Source organism: Euprymna scolopes, chromosome 39 (genome assembly GCF_053919585.1).
Source record: "Euprymna scolopes isolate OS-2025 chromosome 39, ASM5391958v1, whole genome shotgun sequence".
Lineage (NCBI taxonomy): Eukaryota > Metazoa > Mollusca > Cephalopoda > Sepiida > Sepiolidae > Euprymna > Euprymna scolopes.
In genome coordinates, this window is record NC_136520.1 from 2,607,255 (window position 1) to 2,628,734 (window position 21,480).

The following is a 21,480-nucleotide window of genomic DNA, read 5'->3' on the forward strand; positions in this document are numbered from 1 at the left end:
AACATATATCATGTTAATTATAAACGCTTGGATATAAATTTGAATATATCAGACAATCCACCGCTTTTAAAAAATATAAATAAATAAAATGTTTATGCATCTACATAAGCAATAGTATTTCGCCAAAAAAAAAAGTCACACAAAAAAAAATAGAACATTTTCTTATCGATCTGAAAATAATAAGTGTTTTCACAATTACATATCGATTTCGTGCTTAGAAGTATATTTTGATGAATGAATGGGTGTGATGTGCGTATACACGCGCGTGTGTCTATGTGTGTATGTGTGTGTACACATACGGTTTGAATCAGTCTTGTACGTACCTGAATATCACAGTAGTCTGTATAAAAGCCAAGGTGCCATGGTTGTACGGAAGCAGTTAAAAATTCCGTGAATCTCGCTCAAAATTCTACGCTCATCTATTTCGGAAAAAAAATGGCCGATGAAGGGGGCAAGGGTGAATACCTTTTTGTGTTGTTTTTGTTTTTTTGGTGTATCTTAATCCATAATTTTTGGAAATAATAAACACGGACCCCACAGTACCGTCGATATTATTGTATATTACACGGTCGTTTAATGTGCTTAGACGCTTAGCCTATTGTTCTTAACGGCTTCTCTCTCTCTCTCTCTCTCTCCCTCTTTCTGCTTCTCTCGCGTTCGCTCGCTCTCTCGCTCCCCCTACCAGTGTTTTATCATATTAACATATTCAATGAGGAGAATGACATCATCGCCATGACTACGCATCCTTCTCAGTTGCACTCCTTACTCTCCTCCGCCCGGCCAGCCTTGATCTCCTTCTGCTCACCAACTTTATCAATTGCTCTCATTTTTCTCTCGTTCGATATTTGCTCAACATCCAGCCTTCGTCTCTCTCTCTCTCTCTCTCTCTCTCTCTCTCTCTCTCTCTCTCTCTCTCTCTCTCTATCTCTCTCTCTCTATCTCTCTCTCTCTCACACACACACACTCACGTTTGCTCTCTCTCTCCCTCTTTATTCCTCTCTATTCCTCTTTCTTCATCTCTCCCAGCCCCTCTCTCGAATAAACTCACGCTTCCACTTTCTGCCTCTCTCTTTCTCCCTCTCTCTCTCTCTCTCTTCAGTCTCTCTCACTCACTCATGCTTACTCTCTCCCCCTTCTCTCTCTCTCTCTCTCTCTCTCTCTGTCCTGTCTCTTTCACTCACTCTCTCTCACACACAATCACGCTTACTCTCTCTGTCTTCTCTCTCTCACTCTTCCTCTCTCTCTTTCTTTCCCAATCCATCTCGCGAACAAACTCACGCTTACACGTTCTGCCTCGCTCTCTCTCTCTCTCTCTCTCTCTCTCTCCCTCTCTCTCTTTCTCTCTCTCTCTCTGGCCCTCTCTCTACTCCTCTCTCTCCCTCACTCTCTCTCTCTCTCACACACACACATACTCACACTTACTCTGTCTGCCCTCTGTCTCCCTCCCTCTCTCTCAGTCCCTCTCTTAACATATCTCTTTATCTGTTTCTTACTATTGCTATTTCTCTACTCCCCCTTTCTCTCTTTCTGTATGTCTCACTCTTACTTTCACTTTCGCTTCTTCTCTCCCTTCCTCTCTCTCTCCGTCTCTTTCTATCTTTCTCTTGTTTTATCATTCACTTTTAAGAAATCACCAAGATCGATTCTCATTTCTTTCTTTTTCTCCCCTCCCCCTCTTTGTTTCTCTCTTACTCTTACTTTCTCTATCTCTCTCTCTTTATCTCCTTATGTATGTATGTATCTATTTATCTTTCATCACTCTCTATCTCTATTTCTCACTCTCTCTATCACCCTCTCTCTCTCTCTCTCTCTCTCTCACTCTCTATAAATATATATATATATATATATATATATATATATATATAACTTCTTCCTCTATCCCCCTCTCTCCCTCTCTAACTTTATCTCACTTTCTCTCATTATTTTTCAAGAAATTAACAAAATGTCTTATGTTTTTTTTACTATGCCTCTAATTTTCTCTTCCCCCTCTCACTCATTCATTATTCAGCATCTGCCTTCCTTCCTCTCTCTTTCAGTCAACTCTTTCTCTCTCCCCTCGTCTCTCTCTCTCACTCGATCTTTCTTTATCTATCTACTGACTCCCTCCACTCTATTTTGTCACTCTTCCAGATAGTAGTAAGTAGCCTAATGCTGCTTGACGTCTGTTTTCGTTCATCGTGAGGCGCTGAGCAAACTAGCTGAGGTGGGAGTAGAAGCCTCTGAGGTGGTCGGAGGAGAACGACTAATCAGCCAATCAAAGGCCGACATTTTTCCTACTTTCGCTTTCAGTTTTCGACACGAATCCATTTCGCCTTTTCAGGTTTGATCTCCACTCAACATCGGATTTCGCCATTTACCATCGGATTTTCACGACTTTTTACTCAATCGTAATTCATCTCATCTCATCTGTCTGTCTGTCTGTCTGCCTCTCTGTCTGTCTGTCTGTGTGTGTGTGTGTGTCTCTCTCTCCCGCACTCTCTCTCTCTCTTTGTGTTTCTTACTCCCTTTCTCCATTTATATATATATATATATAATTATTTTTATTATTTATTACTATAATCTATATAAAATGAATGTTTCATATGTGTATGTATGAGACCTTTGAACCCTTTATATATATATATATATAAATATATATATATACATAATGTGTGTGTGCTTGTGTGTGTATATGTATATATATATATATATATATATATATTCATATAAATATATTTATATATTTATATATATATTTATATATATATATATATATTTATATATACATAAAAATATAAATATAAATATATATATTAATATATATATTTATAAATATAAATATATATATTTATGTATATGTGTATATATATATTTATATATATGTATATGTATATATGTGTATATGCATATATGTATATATATATATATGTATATATATACATATATATTTATATATATATTTATATATGTATATTCATATCAATATATTTATATATATATATTTATATATATATTTATATATATATCTATAAATATATATATAAATATATATTTATAAATAAAAATATGTATATCTATATTTGTATGTATAATATATTTATTTATATATATATATATATATATATATATATATATATATAAATTTATATAGATATATATTTTTATGGCTTCTTTTTATATATACTGATGTTAATCGTGACACCCTGCACTGATAATTCCCGAAAGGATGAATCACTAGTTTCTGTAGGTATTTAATAATCGTTATAGTAAATAATTATGTCAGTCCCTTAAAGAAACTCGTTTCTTATCGTTAAGCACTTTCAATTGAAATTAAATAGGTCAATTTAGCTCGCATATAATTAGATCCCTCAGACAAACGTTAAAAAGCATTAAAAAAAATAAATGTTTAAATTCAACAGCATTTCATGCGGTTAACGATAGCTTAATGGATTGGGTCTTTTCGAGTGAAGTTAGGGATAACTTCTGTCGCCAGATTCGAACCTATCTACTGATGTTAATCATGACACCATGAACTGATGATTCCCGAAAGGATGAAACATTAGTGTCTATAGGTATTTAATAATTATTATAGTAAATAATTATATATATATATATATATATATATATATATATATATATATATATATATATATATATATATATATACTCGGGTTTTTTTTATATTCAAAAGTAATGGACTAATGAATTCAACGAGGTTGTTAGATAGTGCTCAATAAAAAGAGCTGATAATACTTGTTTATTGTTATATAAACATGCTCACATCCCGCTGCTACAAATAGCCACTTGTTTCAATCAAACAACAGATATCATCAGGCAGCGACTTGACTATTCAAAAGTTCAATGAATAATAATAATAATAAAAGGTTATTCATTGAACTTTTGAATAGTCAAGTCGCTGCCTGATGATATCTGTTGTTTGATTGAAACAAGTGGCTATTTGTAGCAGCGGGATGTGAGCATGTTTATATAACAATAAACAAGTATATATATATATATATATATATATATATATATATATATATATATATATATATATATATATATATATATATATGTACTAGCAGAGAGACCCAATATGGTCTGGGTTTCAATCATAATCAAGGGTGTTTCACACTCCTATATTTTTATTGTCACCGAGATCGATGAAATCGCACATTTTTCTATCAAATCGATTAATTGCTTGTTCTAGTTGGGGACCCATCGTGGTGCACCTGGAGGATAATTTATATGCTTCCCCGCAGTGATTAAGTCCACAATATATTGTAATCTGCATTGCACTGTAGAGAACTTTCTGTTGATTTTATAAAAAATTTTGTATATATGATGACTTGAATTCAAGTTGAAAATGCAAAAATCAAGTATCATGCTTCAATTGTGTTTCAATTGTGTTTTAACAGAAACATTTATTTTGAACGCGCCCCTGTCATATCAAAGAACCTACTATTTATTTTATATGCCTGGCCTTACTACTTGTGCGGTGATAAAGGCTTGAATTACAGTTTAAAAAGCCAAGTACCATGATTCAATTCTGTTTTAACAGATATATTCATTTCGAACGTATCCCTGCCATATCAAAGAATCTACTGTAGATTTTATATGTCAGACCGTTTCTACTTGTGTGGTAATAAAACTTCGCAAGTGCATTTGTGATGTTAGGTTGTGTAAGGTGTTAATATATATAGTAATTTATAAAATATATATGGCGATTAAGCTACACTGAATATTCGGCGTTTCATCCACTCTAGGATTCTTCTAGGCACATATATATATATATATAATGAATATGAATGCTTATTCATTGAACATTTGAATAGTCAAGTCGCTGCCTGATGATATCTGTTGTTTGATTGAAACAAGTGGCTGCTTGTAGCAGCGGGATGTGAGCATGTTTATATAACAATAAACAAGTATTATCAGCTCTTTTTATTGAGCACTATCTAACAACCTCGTTGAATTCACTAGTCCATTACTTTTGAATAAAAAAAAACCCGAGTATATATATATATATATATATATATATATATATATATATATATATATATATATATATATATATATATATATATATATATATATACGAGGTGCCTTAAATAAATGTAAAGACTTACTCCTCCCACACGTCTCATCATCCCTCACAGGTTCCTTGCCTTCCTTGTATCTCTTATGCTACTTCAAAAACTGATGCTTGATTCATGAAAGGTGGTCCAAAAGCAGTCTGAAGTATTCCATACGTTTCTGTGACACTTTCCCAAGGTTATTCCTGCTATAGTTTTTCATTTGAACCTGAAATTATAAAAAAAATTTGTCCATCATGTAATAAACAATATACAAAATCAAGACATTAAAAAAAAGTGTTCATGGCAACAAAAATTGTATTTCATTTTACGTTACAATTGTTCCAATGCCCGGTCGACAATTTCAAACATTATATCGTTTGAAAATTTTCAAAAACCAGCATTTCTTCAGACCTTATGAATAAAAACACTCTTGACAATAGAAAATTTTTGAAGAGAAAAAAAGAAAGAAAAATTCCCTTAACGGAAAAAGAAGCATGTGAGAAACATTTACCTTTGGGTTAACCTCCGTGGAAAGCCCATTTAAATATATATATATATATATATATATATATATATATATATATATATATATATATATATATATATATATTAGTCATTCAATAAATTTAAAAATTTCTGACGTGAAATATTTTAATTTCGTATCAAAAGATGTTTATCATTCTATGTAAGACAAAGAATACATTTAAAATATAATTCCTTATCTTATAGGATTTCAATGTCTACCATCTCTTCAGAGGAGAAAATATTAGCAAATAGTTATAATGGTTTACACCTTATTTGCTAAAGTCAGTGAGACATGGAAAATCACAATTAAAAGTTGTTTAAGTATTTAAATGTCATAGAGTAAGGGAAGTTAATGAAAAGGATATAAAAATTCATTTCCAAATTGCAATTCCGAATTGAATAATATTTTGTAAATATCAGTTATTGTTGGATAATTTTATTCTGAGGAATACATACATACATACATATATATATATATATATATATATATATATATATATATATATATATATATATATATATATATGAACAAATGATTAATAAAACATGTTAAATGTTATCATTTGTTCATATTATAAGTTCTATTTCCTTTTCGGTTTTATTAAGTTTTTGAGATTACTTTACTTGTAAATATTAACTCTTTAATATTTACAATATATTTTAAGTTTACCATTTTGATTATCTTAGTAAACTTATTGTAACTTTTATATATATATATATATATATATATATATATATATATATATATATATATATATATATAAATAAATGGTAAACTTATTGTAATTTTTTATTTCTTATATATATATATATATATATATATATATATATATATATATATATATATATATATATATATACAAAATTTCAGACGGATCGAAGCAGTAGTTTCTGAGAAAAGTGAGACTTTTTTTTTACATGGTGATCACCACTTATCAAGGCCCGTAAGCCACTCGGGGATAAGAGTTATTTTGTGTACAATAATCAATGGGATAATATCGTAGTAATAGTTGGTATTGGAGATTTGATAAATTGCCTTACTTAAGGGGCCGATTAATCAGGAATTTGTTTATGTTGGACTTGAAGACGTCCAAGTTTTAGTTAGGTGGGAAACAGGCAAATGGAAGAGAAAAAAAGCTATATTCATGGAATCTACGTTTTGATTTAGGCACAGATAAAGAGTGAGGGAAATTACTGACAGTGGTTTTAGCTAGACGGGTGTTTATCATGAAGGATTGGCGAGGGGGACCAAAAATAGGAGCTCGGACGAGCACTTGCAATGAAAATAACGATAAAACAAAGACAGGCTCGCAACGTCTCTTCTGTGGGAGAGAAGTTTCAGGGAAGAGAAAAGAGCATCCCCCACTAAGCCACGAAGTCTATTTTGTACCTTGTCAAGGTAGGATAGGCTGTTTTTTGAAGCTCCAGCCCAGATGTGGCAGCATCTTTGGACGTACTTGGCTTTTATACAAATAGAGAATTGCATCAGTAGTGAGATATCTTCTGGAGCGGTAGAAGGATCCTACCATTTTCCCAGTGGCCCAGGCAACAGACTTTATATATGTGTTCCATTTCAGATCAGGAGTAAAGGTCAAACCCAGGAGCTTGTCAAAACATGAAGCCTCCCCAAGACGAGAGCCATTCATTTCAATTGATGCTAGATGAGGAACAGAGCATTGATGATGTAAAGTTAGGAGCTTGGTTTTAGATGCATTAAAAGTAACCAGCCATCTCTTCCCCCACTGAACCATGCACTCAAGATCAGAGGAGAGGGAATCAGAGAGAGCTTTGTCATTTACGGCCTTTGATGTGTTGCCATAGATGGTCGTGTCATCAGCATAGATGTCAACGAATGAATTAACTATCTGTTTTGGAAGATCATTGATGTAGATCAGGAAGAGAGTTGGGCCCAGTATGGACCCCTAGGGGACTCCAGCATTAATACTGTGGGCCTCTGATTGCTGCCCATCAACCACTACTCTTATGAACCTATCAGAGAGAAATGATTTAATTATTGAGAAAAAGTTTCCAGTAATACCGTAGCTGCAAATCTTGTGAAGTAGGCCCTTATGCCAAACCTTATTGAAGGCCTTTGATATATCAAGAGCAATTGCCCTAGAAAGGAAGCCGTTGTCGAGAGATTCACTAATTCTATGGGATATAAGTGTTAGCACATCAGCTGTAGATCTAGCAGAACGGAAACCATATTGTGTGTCCCTAAGGAGGTTATTTCTGCTGAGGTGGTTGACTACTTCTTTATTTATTTTAATAGTATGGTAAGTTACTCATGAAACACAAGAGACTTATTAGTCTGTACTGAAAGGAAGATGACTTATCACCTGAATTCTTAAATACAGGGCAAACTGATGAGGTTTTCCAGGGTGTTGTAAAGCACTTCTCCTTAAGGCAACATTTAAACAGTTTTGTATGTATGGGGGGGGGGGGCAAGTTCTGGTCCAAGCTTTTTCAACACTATAATTGGAATGCCGTCTGGGCCAGTTGCTTTACTGGAATCAAGGTTCTTGATTAGTTTGGCGACCTCGTGCACAGATATTTGTATGTTGGATAAGGTGCTGTCTGTTGTAGGAGGAAATACGGGGAGTTGATGACCTTCGTTGCAGAGGGTAGAGTTAGCTGCAAAGTTCTTGGCGAATAGTTTGGCCTTGTCTGATGCTGATGAGATGACCTCAGGTCCATTGATGATGGTTGGGATGGAACGCACGCATCTGTTCAGGATCCTGTTTGCTATTTGCCAAAACTGGTGGGAACCAAGTCGTTGCTCAGCTACTTTGGATTTGACGGACTGAGCATATAGCTCTCTTGTATTTTTTATTACTCTTTTGCAGTGGCAGTTCTGAAGGCATCTGAAGGTACATCTATTACGTTGGTAGCTATGGAAAAAGTGATTTCTGTGCGCAATGGCAGCGGCACATTCTGGGGAGAACCATGACTGGCTGTTAGGTTTTTGTTGGAATTTTTTGGATGGTATGAATCGGTCTATGCCTACAATTAACCATTCGATCAGGTATGATACTATAGAGGATACTTCCTTTTTAAACATGGAGTGCAGAGGTAAATCAGATATGAATGTACGGAAGCTATCCCAGTCAGCCATAGAGTATCGAAATACAGTGGAGAGGTACATTTGAAGACTTATTGAATTTCATTTTTATCTTAACTGATACAACTGTGTGATCAGAAGATCCCAGGGGAGATAGAACGGAACATGAACATAGCTCAGGGAAATTTGTGAGAAAGAGGTCTAGAAGGCTTGCATACTGACCAGTAGTATCGGGCAAACGGGTGGGTTCGTGAACAATCTGAGTGAGGTCATAGGCAATGGCAAAATCATGACAGAACCTCCCATCATCATCTGTCTTATTTGAGTGGGTCAGCCATTCCACATGATGGACATTGAAGTCACCGCAAATGTGAATGGTAGCCGAAGGATGAGCAGACAGGATGAGGTCAATTTTCTCAGATATACTCTTGAGGACAGTAACCCCGCTGTTGTGGGGGCGATAGAGCGCAAATATGAATGCGGTGGTATAAGCAAGTGCGATCCAGAAGCACATATAAGGTAAATTAGGATCTTCTCTGGAAATATCTCTACCACACGGGAAGCCATCTTTAATGTAGGCGCATATTCCATGCCCATGGCGACCTTGGGGGTCAGATTTAGATGCTAAGTTAGAGTATCCTTTTATGATGAACTCATCTAGGGAAGTGGTCGGCCCTATGCCAGTTTCGCTTAGAAAGAGTTCGGTTTCGTCTCCTGTAAGATTATATGATGACTAAGCCCCAAACAAAATGCAAAGTTTATAAAGCAGTGGTATTACCTGCTCTACTTTGTTCGAAAGAAACCTATACACTGTGCAGGTTGGAAGCAATACAACAGCGCCACCTTAGAAAACTTTTACCTGCCACAATTCGAATATAGATTCCGAACCGTCAAAGAAAAGATAATGGTTGGCCGCATAACCTGTTAAGTGTTGAGACATTATGTTAAACAAAGATGGCGGTGAAGATTCAGTGCAGTTCCGATCCTGAGTGTTAAGTAATTCCTAGTAACAAAGATGGCGGCGGAGAATCAAATGCAGGTTTGTGACGGACACGACAGCGAATTGATTGAATCCAAAATTCGACAATTTTTATAGTAATTTTGGAAGATTCTGATTGGTTGGTTATTATAACTTTGGAAGATTCTGATTGGTTGGTTATTATAACTTTGGAAGCTTTTCATTGGTTGGTTATTATAACTTTGGAAGCTTTTCATTGGTTCGTTATTATAACTTTTGAAGCTTTTCATTGGTTCGTTATTATAACTTTGGAAGCTTTTCATTGGTTGGTTATTATAACTTTGGAAGCTTTTCATTGGTTGGTTATTATAACTTTGGAAGCTTTTCATTGGTTGGTTATTATAACTTTGGAAGCTTTTCATTGGTTGGTTATTATAACTTGTGGTTATAAAAACGATCGTTGAAATCATTGGTGTCATACCCCCATTACTCGTGATGGGGAAGGTCTCTTAGCGGCTTTGGCTGCAGGGAGACAGGGTAGAGTACTCGTCAAGGATCCGTTCTTGACACTCAGCCCGACAGGTGAGGGGCTGGGAACCGGCCCAGCACCTTTCAGACTGAGGTACACCGCTTGGGATGTCCACCCTCCCAGGCCTTGCCACCGGGCTTTCCGGTGGGGCAAGTTAACTGCTTGTCGCCTGAGGCGCCCCTACCGGGAAATGCCGACGAAGAAACACTCATCTAGCTAAAAACATTATCAATAATTTCCCCCACTCTTTATCTGTGCCTAAACCTAAACGTAGATTCCATGAACAAAGCTTCTTTCTTAGAACTGCACGCCTGTGGAATTCTTTTCCGTTTTCCTGCTTTCCGGCTGGCTACAATATGGTTGTGTTCAAGTCTAACGTAAATAAGTTCTTGATGAGCCGTTCTACATAAGTTATCAAATTTACCAAATTTTCATTACTAATGATTACTATATTGTCCAATGTCTACTGTACACTCTTTAACCCTTATCCTTGAGTGGCCTCTTGGCCTTGATAAGTGGTGATGCCTATGTAAAAAAAAAAAATGTTGAAGTACTCAACAGAACCAACATGGACAGCATAGAAGCCCTACACACCACCACACAATAGACTGGACATGTGGCCAGAATAGAAAACAATCGCATTGCAAAAATACCATTGTATGAGGAATTGGAAAATTAGTACAGAAATATATCGCATCCTCCCATTTCTGAAAGCATATTTGTTGAGCTGATGAAATTTGACACTACATCTGTTGAATTCAATTTCAACGATGTAATGTATAGGCAAATAGAAGGTGTGTCCATGGGCTCAGTCTTGGGGCCTATAATGGCGAATATTTTCGTGGATTACCATGAGGAGCAATTACTTTCTGGACCCATGAAACCATTAGTTTATTTTCGATATGTGGAGGATACATTTTGTTTCTTCAATAACCAAAGAAAGGCAAATAATTTTTTTCTCAATAAAATGCATCCCACGTTAAAAGAGAGTGTAACTCGTCCATAGCTTTCTTCGATGTATTAGTAACAAAAACACCATCTCGTTACCTTACAACAATATACCGCAAATCCATATATACGGCCCCGAAATCTAATTAGACCCCATTTCTTAGTGTTTTGTCCGAATGAAATGAAACTTTGGTCATAACTAGTTTATTATATTCAAAACATCACATCAAAACACTAGGGTCTTTGGCCTTTTTTTCTCTGTTCTACAGCATATGTTCTAGATCGTCTCCATTTAGCTTGGTTTTTTTTTTATCACCCTGTATATATGAAACTGTATACACGCTGGGATTCATTTTGCCCCCCCCCAAAAAAAAAACGTAAGATCAATTTGATTTTGGACCCTAGCACATTGTGCCCTTATAATTTGTTCAAAATCAAAATTAGATGAGGCATTTAAAATAATTACTGATACCATATCCAAGAATGAGTACCCTCTGGATGTGATTAGGTCAGTTATGCAAAGAAAAAGAACTGATCTTTCTGAAATTAAATTTAAAACACTGACTAAACGTCCAATATGTCTTCGTTTACCGCGGTTTGGGACAGTAAGTGAAAAATTCGCCAAATAAATCAGCTCAAATGTTCAAAAATGTTATTTTGCTTCAGATATGCGTGTTGTGTTTTCTACGAAAACCTTAATGCCATCCTCTCGAAAAGATGTTCTACCGCCTCCATCATAATAATGTAATTTACAATTTTAAGTATAGTTGCGGTGCCAACAACATGGGTCGAACAACGTTGAGATTGTGTTTCCTTTTTGAAAAGTGTTTTTAACATATTTTATTAATTATTTGTTCTTACATATATATATATATATATATATATATATATATATATATATATATATATATATAAGAAGAAGAAGAAGAAGAAGAAGAAGAAGAAGAAGAAGAAGAAGAAGAAGAGAAACAGAGGGGGGAAAGAAAGAGAGAGAGATTTTGTGCCCATTACTTTTAAATCTGCTGATTGCGGCACTTACCTTAAAATCCCTTAACACACACATTATATATATATACAAATTAAATTAATATCCAATTCTAAAATAATTATAATTTAATAATTAATTCAAATGCCCTGATATGTTTCTCAAATTTTTACCTAAAACGAGTTAAAGGGAAAATTATTCCCAACTCGCATTTAGGTAAAAATGCACTTTCGAAATAATTGAATTCATTCAAAACATATCGCAAAAACAAAAACAAATAACATATATATATATATATATATATATATATATATATAATTTGTTTTTGTTTTTGCGATACGTTTTGAATATATATATATATATATATATATATATATATATATATATATATATATACATATATATATATACATATATATATATATGAATATATATATATATATATATATATATATATATGAATATATATATATATATATATATATATATATAGAGAGAGAGAGAGAGAGAGAGAGAGAGAGAGAGAGAGAAAATAAAAAGGAACAAACCGTATTATGTGTTCATCAACGTTTCGTCTTTATTTCAAGACTTCCTCTGGATGAATGAGATTAAGAAACAAAAAATACCAATACAAAATGTTTGAAAATGTTTCACGTACACAGTGTGACGCAGTTCTATTTCAGAGAAACGGAAAAAAGACGTTGGAAATTCAAAAAGGAGGGGGAGGGCTGGCGCTGTTAAAGAGAAGAAATTTAGTGACGTCATATAGTCGTTAATGTAATTTTAAAACTATGAACACAAGTTAATATTCTTATTGGGAAAAAAGATATATCTGTTGAAATTCAAATATAAGTTTGTAACAGAAATAAAATGAGTGTTTTTTTATGTAATTTATTGATTGAGATTATGTGTTAATTATTACAGGGGGTCTTTGAATGGTGTGAGAAAGTTAACCTGTGTCCACAGTTAAATAATGTTCTTTTAATAAAAGTTTACTTATTAATGGCGCTATGTTATAGAAACCTGCACGTTGTTTAATAGTGCTTGAAATTGCGATAAGCGCAGATTCAAGAAGTCTCCGGCGCGGTTTATTTGAAATAAATTTAACTACTTTTGCTTGTTCCTTTTTATTTTCTCTATTTTGTCGGAATACTATTTCCATCATTTTCATCATATATATATATGTGTGTATATACACACATATATATATATGATTATATATAATCTATCACATTCTGAAAATCATATCATAACTTACTCGCTTGGTTAGCATTGCTGGATGGCATCGTCCTTTCGAGTTAAAACTCCTACTTGTGAGACATCGGCTTGGGGTTATTAGCTGGTTGGATGACCGCGTCCCTTGTCGAGACGAAGTAGGTTCATTTCACAGTCGGATTTCGGCGCGGTTTGCTGGATCTGTGTTGGTTAATAGAAATTCTTGTGTGCAGGGCGTTTGCTCAGTTGGTAGAGTGCTTACCTCACATGCAATAGGCTCCGGTTTCGTATCCTGATTTCGGATGTGTCTAACTGATGAGCCTAAATGAGGGCGAAACTCAAGTCTTGGACTTCCGCTTCGTTGACTGTCATGGCTCTTGTGGGCTGCGACGTTGTTTGGCTGCGGAAATTATTATATATATATATATATATATATATATATATATATATATATATATATATATATATGTGTGTGTGTGTGTGTGCGTGTTTATTATTTCAACATCGGGGATTTTTTTTTTTTTTTTACACAGTGATCACCACTTATCCAGGCCCGGAAGCCACTCAGGGATAAGGGTTATTGCAAGTACATTACGTTAGTGTGGAGATTTGATGAAGTGTTTAATTAAGGGGGCGGTTCATTAGGAATTTGTTAACATTGGACTTGAAGACATCCAAGTTGTAGTCCGGAGGGAAGCAGGCAGACGGAACAGAGTTCCACAGGTGTGCACTTCTAAGAAAGAAGCTTTGTTCATGGAATCCGCGTTTTGACTTAGGCACAGATATAGAGTGGGGGAAAATTTTCACAGTGAATTCAGCTAGACGGGTGTTTTTCGTGAAAGATTGGCGAGGGGGGACCAGAGATTGGAGTTCAGATGAGCACCTGCCATGGAAATAACGATAAAACAAGGATAGGCTCGCAACGTCTCTTCTGTGGGAGAGAGGTTGCAGGGTAGAGAAAAGGGCATCCCCCACTAAGCCACGAAGTCTATTTTGTACTCTGTCAAGGCAGGATAGGCTGTTTTTAGCAGCTCCTGCCCAGATATGGCAACAGTATTCCATCCTTGAGCGTACTTAGCTTTTATATAGATAGAGAATTGCATCAGTAGTGAGATATCTTCTGGAGCGGTAGAAGGATCCCACCATCTTTCCAGCGACCTTGGCAACAGACTTGATGTACGTGTTCCATTTCAGATCAGGAGTAAAGGTCAAACCCAGAAGCTTGTCAAAACACGGGGCCTCACCCAGACGAGAGCCATCCATCACAATTGATGCCAGCTGGGGATCAGAGCGTTGATGATGTAAGGATAGGAGTTTGGTTTTGGATGCATTAAAGGTAACCAGCCACATCTTCCACCACTGAACCACGCGCTCGAAATCAGAGGAGAGAGAATCAGAGAGAACTTTGTCATTTACAGCCTTTGATGTGTTGCTGTAGATGGTCGTGTCATCAGCATAGATCTCAACGAATGATTTAAGTATGTGTTTAGGGAGGTCATTGATGTAGATCAGGAAGAGAGTTGGGCCCAGGATTGACCCCTGAGGGACTCCAGCATTTATATTGCAGGCCTCCGATTTTTGTCCATCTACCACTACTCTTATGAGCCTATCGGAGAGAAATGATTTAATGATTGAGAAAACATTTCCAGTTATACCGTAGCTGGAAATCTTGTGAAGTAGACCCTTATGCCATACCTTGTCGAAGGCCTTTGATATGTCAAGAGCAATTGCTCTAGAAAGGAAGCCTTTGTCAAGAGATTCACTAATCCTGTGGGATATAACCGTCATCACATCTGCGGTAGATCTTGCAGAGCGGAAACCATATTGTGTGTCACTAAGAAGGTTATTCCTGCTGAGGTGGTTGACTATTTCTCTATTTAATATGGATTCCAGCAACTTACTCATAACACACAGGAGATGTATAGGTTTGTACTGAGAGGGAGATGACTTATCACCTGAATTCTTAAATACAGGGCAAACTGATGAGGTCTTCCAGGGAGTCGGAAAGCACTTCTCCTTAAGGCAGCGCTTAAACAGTTTCGTAAGTATGGGAGCAAGTTCTGGTTGAAGCTTTTTTAACACTATAATTGGGATGCCATCAGGACCAGTTGCTTTACTGGAATCTAGGTTCTTTATTAGCTTGGCGACCTCATGCACGGATATTTGTATGTTACCTAGCTTGTTCTGTGTTATAGGAGGAAATATGGGGAGTTGATGGCCTTCGTCGCATAGGATAGAATTAGCTGCAAAGTTCTTTGCAAATAGTTTGGCCTTGTCTGACGCTGACGAGATGACCTCTGGTCCATTGATAATGGTTGGGATAGAACGCACACTTCTGTTCAGGATCCTATTTGTTATTTGACAAATCTGGTGGGATTAAATCATTACAAATTGTTTCAATCGACAGGACAATAATATTATTGTGCTGTCGATTGAAACAACTTTAAGCAAAAAAGAACCCGAAGTTGAAATAATAAAAATATATTTAGCTCTACAAAAGTATTGAGCACTTTTCCCCCTCATTTTACCAAATATACCTCCTTATATATATATATATATATATATATATATATATATATATATATATATATATATATATATAGCTAGAAAGGAAGAAAGAGTGAGACAGATGAGCAATGAACGAAGATAGATAGATAGATAGATAGATAGATAGATAGAGAGAAAGAGAGAAAGAGAGAGAGAGAGAGATGAGAGATGAACGTAGATAGATAGATAGATAGATAGATAGATAGATAGATAGATCAGTCTTGTGCACGTGTCTATTTTAAATCCGCTGATTGTGGCGCTTATCTTAAAATCCCTCAACACTCATTAATGGCGTGACGTCATCGTTGTTTGAAACGTTTTTATTTTCGATTGAATTAAAAAATTGACACCAAATGATTTTGCATCGTTGTTGTCACCGTGCACGCGATTCATTGTCTGTCACGCACGATTGTTGATTCATTAATAAAAAAAAAGTTATCGTCAAAAGCGACAATTAATCGGATTGGAATTAACGGGAAAACATTATGTACACAAATAATCACTAACAAGTTTACTTAGATAGGAATTACACAAATATATATATATATATATATATATATATATATATATATATATATATATATATATATATATATATATAAAATTTATTTATACTAACATCGATGGCTACATATGTGCATACATGTTTCTGTAATCACCCGTTATTTGGGAGACTACGTATTCAGACCAAGAATTTCCCTCGAAAACTCAACTCTTATTTTTTTTTTTTTTTTTACATGGGGGTCACCACTTATCAAGGCCCGAAGGCCACTCAGGGATAAGGGTTATTGCGTGTACAGTAATCAATGAGATAGTATTGTAGTAATCATTAGTATTGGGGGTTTTGATAGAGTGTCTTACTTAAGGGGGCGGTTTGTCAGAAGTTTGTTTATGTTGGACTTGAAGACGTCCATGTTGTAGTCAGGTGGGAAACAGACAAGCGGCAGAGAGTTCCACTGGCGTGCAGTTCTAAGAAAAAAGCTTTGCTTATGGAATCTACGTTTGGATTTAGGCACAGATAAAGAGTGGGGAAAATTATTGACAGTAGTTTCAGCCAGACGGGTGTTTCCCGTGAAAGATTGACGAGGGGGGACGAGAGATTGGAGCTCGGACGAGCACCTGCCATGGAAATAACGATAAAACAAAGACAGGCTAGCAATGTCTCTTCTGTGCGAGAGAGGTTGCAGGGAAGAGAAAAGGGCATCCTCCACTAAATCACGAAGTCTATTTTGTACTCTGTCAAGGCAGTATAGGCTGTTTTTAGCAGCTCCTGCCCAGATGTGGCAGCAGTACTCCATCCTTGGACGTACTTGGCTTTTATAAAGATAGAGAATTGCATCAGTAGTGAGATATCTTCTGGAGCGGTAAACGTAAATACATATCCACACAATATATATACTTCTACACATACATACACCCACATAAACATATATACATATATAACCATATACATACACGCGCATATATACGTATACATAAATACATATACATATACAAATACACATACATACACAAACACTTGCACATACACACACGTATATACACGGAAAAAACTATTTGGACACAAAACAGAAACAAAGCTATGATTTCTTTTTCCAGATAATTAAGTCATTTGGCATGGAATTTCCACTAAGTTATTATATATATATATATATATATATATATATATATATATATATATATATATTAAGTAATGTGATTTATAATTTAAAAGTTTTAAAATTTTTAAAATTTAAAAATCAAAATTTAATTAAATTAAAAATCAGTTTCATAAGAAGGAACAACAACAAAGTCAATTATCTGTACGATCGTTTCGGAAATCCGTGCTTTTTATTTGTGGTATACATGGAGTCACGTAGAATAATTATACATAGTTTTTTTGGTAAGCACGGTCTCCTCATCAGCAAATTTAGGAGGATTTCTATTGAATTGAAAAGACACCAAAAATAAACCTAGCATTAAAAGTAAGGCAGATGAATCTGAAAAATTGAAGTAAAAGGTTTGGATATAAAATTTATAAGAAAATTAATAAGGAAATTAATATAGGTTAGAGATAGAAATGAGTAGAAAAAATATATATATTTTTGAATTTACATAATAAATTTGATTTAAAAATATATAGATATATAATTACCTTTTGGTTTTTCTTTTTTTGAAATCAGGAACTGTATTTAAAGTAGTCATTTAGATGTTTGTTATAGCTTTTTATTTTATTGAATGATGAATTTTAAAAGGGCGACGCTCGTGCAGTAAATTGTTTCCGTTAGCGTATTTTGATTTAGAGACGCTACAGTTAATATCTATAGAGAGAGAAAAAAAAAAAAAAAAAAAAAAAAAAAATTTAAATTATAAATCACATTACTTAATATTGAATTAGCTCTAGGACATTTAACTATCGAGCTTATTATATATCTAAATTACAACGAGCATTTCCTGTATTTTAATTAAACTAATAATTTCACTATTACATTAAAATACACTTAGCTCTTTAGACTATTATTCTAATCTCCTTTAAATTATATATATATATATATATATATATATATATATATATATATATATATATAGTCATCCACATACAGTACTGTTTCGCTGTTTCACAGCTCACCAGTGCGGCTAGACAAGCAAGGATATATATATATATATATATATATATATATATATATATATATATATATATATATATATACACACACATATATATATATATATATATATATATATATATATATATATATATATATGTATATACTAGCAAAAGTACCCGTCGTTGACTGGGTTCTAAACAGGCTACAGAAAATGGACTCTGATTTATGAAAGTATGATAGGTTATGAAAAGGAAGAGTTGTAAAGAGATAGCTTCGAATTTGGGGGTATCAAAACCAAAGCAAAATATGATGAAAGTAAAAAAAAAAAAATAGATAAACCCCATAATTTATTATATCATACCTGTTCACACTGAAACACTTGTCACAATATTCTATGGATCTATACTAAAAAACCTTGTTAAACTTTGTGACATATTAAAGTTTGTGCCTATTTCCATTCTATGGATGCCAGGTCGAACACAGACCCCACAATTTTATTATACCATCCGTATTTAAGTTAAAACATACTTATCAAAGTATTATTATGTACATCTATATCAAAATCCCTTGTAAACATTTTTTTTTTCATTTTTAAATTTTTTATTTTCACACTTTGGGGACCAGGTGCGAACGCAGACCCCACAATTTTAATGAACCACCATTCTACCAGATCAAACATACCCATTCCTGTTTCTCGATGCATCTTCTATCATTATATGTAATCGTTTTTTTTTTAATAGTCAATCATATAGGAGCATATTCGTGACCAGACACACACACACAAACACACACACGCACACACAGACGTTCAGCTTTATATTATACTAGCGAGGGGTACCCGGCGTTGCCCGGGTGTTTGCAGGTGCGTGTGAAAAAAAAACAAAGCCTTGACGACGCGCAGTTGGAAAATAGTAAAGTGTTTAAAAAAACAGGTGCGCGTTTTTGATTGACGTGACGGCGATAGGTATTCAGCAGTCAGCATTTTGTGCGGGACAGTTTTTAATGAGGTCAATCAGTTTGTTTGTTTTTAAAACCCCGTTCCCCCGTCTGATATGACGAAGTCGACATTGACCAAACGTTCACTGGCTCTGGGCCTGTTGTATTTATTTGCTTTCCCACTGAGCAAATTAGGCACAAGGCCGTTTTTTAATGTGGAGATAGAGGGAGGGAGGAGGGAAAGGTGGGGGCCAGCTCCTGAGAGGTGGGAAATGGGAGCTGGATAGTAACTGTTGGTCCGTAGGGTGATCCCTACATTGACCAAGGTAAGATATGTGGGGTTACTCCCACATATGGTCTTTGCTGGTCTTTGCTTGCAGCATCTGTCGGAACAGATACTACACCTTGATCTTGTCGCCTAGGCCCCGGAGGGCTCTGGGTCTGTTAATAGAGTCGAGTTTCGCTTTTTGTTTATAGCGAAAACCGAATGTAACGTGTGCCGATGCGGGAAATGTCGAATAATTAACGTTTGAAAGTCAATAAAATTAAATAGACAGGCGAACTCCGTGGTTAACTGTGAGATATTACAATTTATAGATGATATAAAAAGTTTTAAGAAATTGTGAACCGAGCAAGCGCTTCTATGAAAGAAGCCTTTTGTGGACATCGAGGAAAAGCGTACATACATACATACATACATACATACATACATACATTTTCGCTTTTATATATATACTAGCGAGGGGTACCCGGCGTTACCCAGGTGTTTTTCGGGGTATGTGAAAAAAACCCGAAAATGTGAAAAAAAAACAGATACCCGTGAAAAAAAAAACAAAGCCTTCACGACGCGCAGTTGGAAAATAGTAAAGTGTTTAAAAAAACAGCTGCGCGTTTTTGATTGACGTGACGGCGATAGGTATTCAGCAGTTAGCATTTTGTGTGGGACAGTTTTGAATGAGGTGAATAAATCGGTTTGTTTGTTTTTAAAAACCCGCTCCCTGTTTATTAGGAGGAGCGAAATGAAAGCTACAGTCTGATATGACGAAGTCGACATTGAACAAACGTTACTTAGCTCTCTTGAGACAACTGGCTTTCGGCCAGTGATTAGAGTCGAGTTTCGCTTTTTTTATACCAAAAACCAAATGTAACGCGTGCCGATACGGGAAATGTGGAATAATTAACGTTTAAAAGTCAATAAAATTAAATAGACAGGCGAGCTCCGTGGGTAACTCTGATATAAAAAGTTTTAAGAAGTTTTGAACCGAGCAAGCGCTTTCCTGAAAGAAGCCTTTTGTGGACATCGAGGAAAAGCGTACATACATACATACATTTTCGCTTTTATATATATATATATATATATATATATATATATATATATATATATATATATATATATATATATATATATATACACACGGTGTCCGTAAAGTTACTATACAGTCTTACAAGTTACTATACAGACACCCTGTAATATATTAACAGTACAGTAAGATATTGTATTAAAACATTTATTTGTAACAAAAGAAATAACAAGAAATAAAAAGAAATAACACCTTTATGTTTATAAAAATCTCAGAAAATACACGTATTACATCTGAAAAGACTAACAATCAAGGCAAACAATTTCTATGACAAATATTCAAATTGGAGGCCTTCAGCTCCAATACATTCTCGACAACGTGACACCACACTCTGACAAACTTTGGTGCACAAGTCACGATCAAGAAAAATAAATATTAACTATTAATACAAATATAATACAATAAAACAATAAGACTGTATAGTAACTTTACGGACACCCTGTATATATATCAGAAGAGCACATACTCTCTCACATAAAGTCCCACGCACGCGTTGAGCACTTGGGACTTCCAGATGTATGTATGTGTTCTCTGCTTGTCTCGGCATTGTTTCCAGTCGTGCTGGACTTCTCCTTGCCACTGGGCTCAAATAGTGCCAATTCAGAAGATATGGGGATTGCGAAACTCTTGCCTCACAATTACACGCCTAGCTGCGTCTATAGGCAGGGTGTCCTTTGTCTTTCGAGACTAAACGGAGGCATTGAATATGCATACATTAGTGATGGGACGTTTCCAATATTCTCCTGCATCCGATACAATTACCGATTCAG

General features: G+C 35.0%; 1 protein-coding gene across 1 annotated transcript in view; it reads right to left on the bottom strand.

Annotated features, from left to right (window-relative positions):
* The window catches only part of LOC145263606 (cyclin-dependent kinase 5 activator 1-like), an 87,882-nt gene extending 87,229 nt beyond the window's left edge, over window positions 1–653 (bottom strand). The window contains exon 1 of the mRNA XM_080120447.1: window positions 324–653. The gene's annotated coding sequence lies outside the window, so the exon portion shown is untranslated. The remainder of the gene's footprint in view (window positions 1–323) is intronic.
* Window positions 654–21,480: the final 20,827 nt, after the last annotated feature.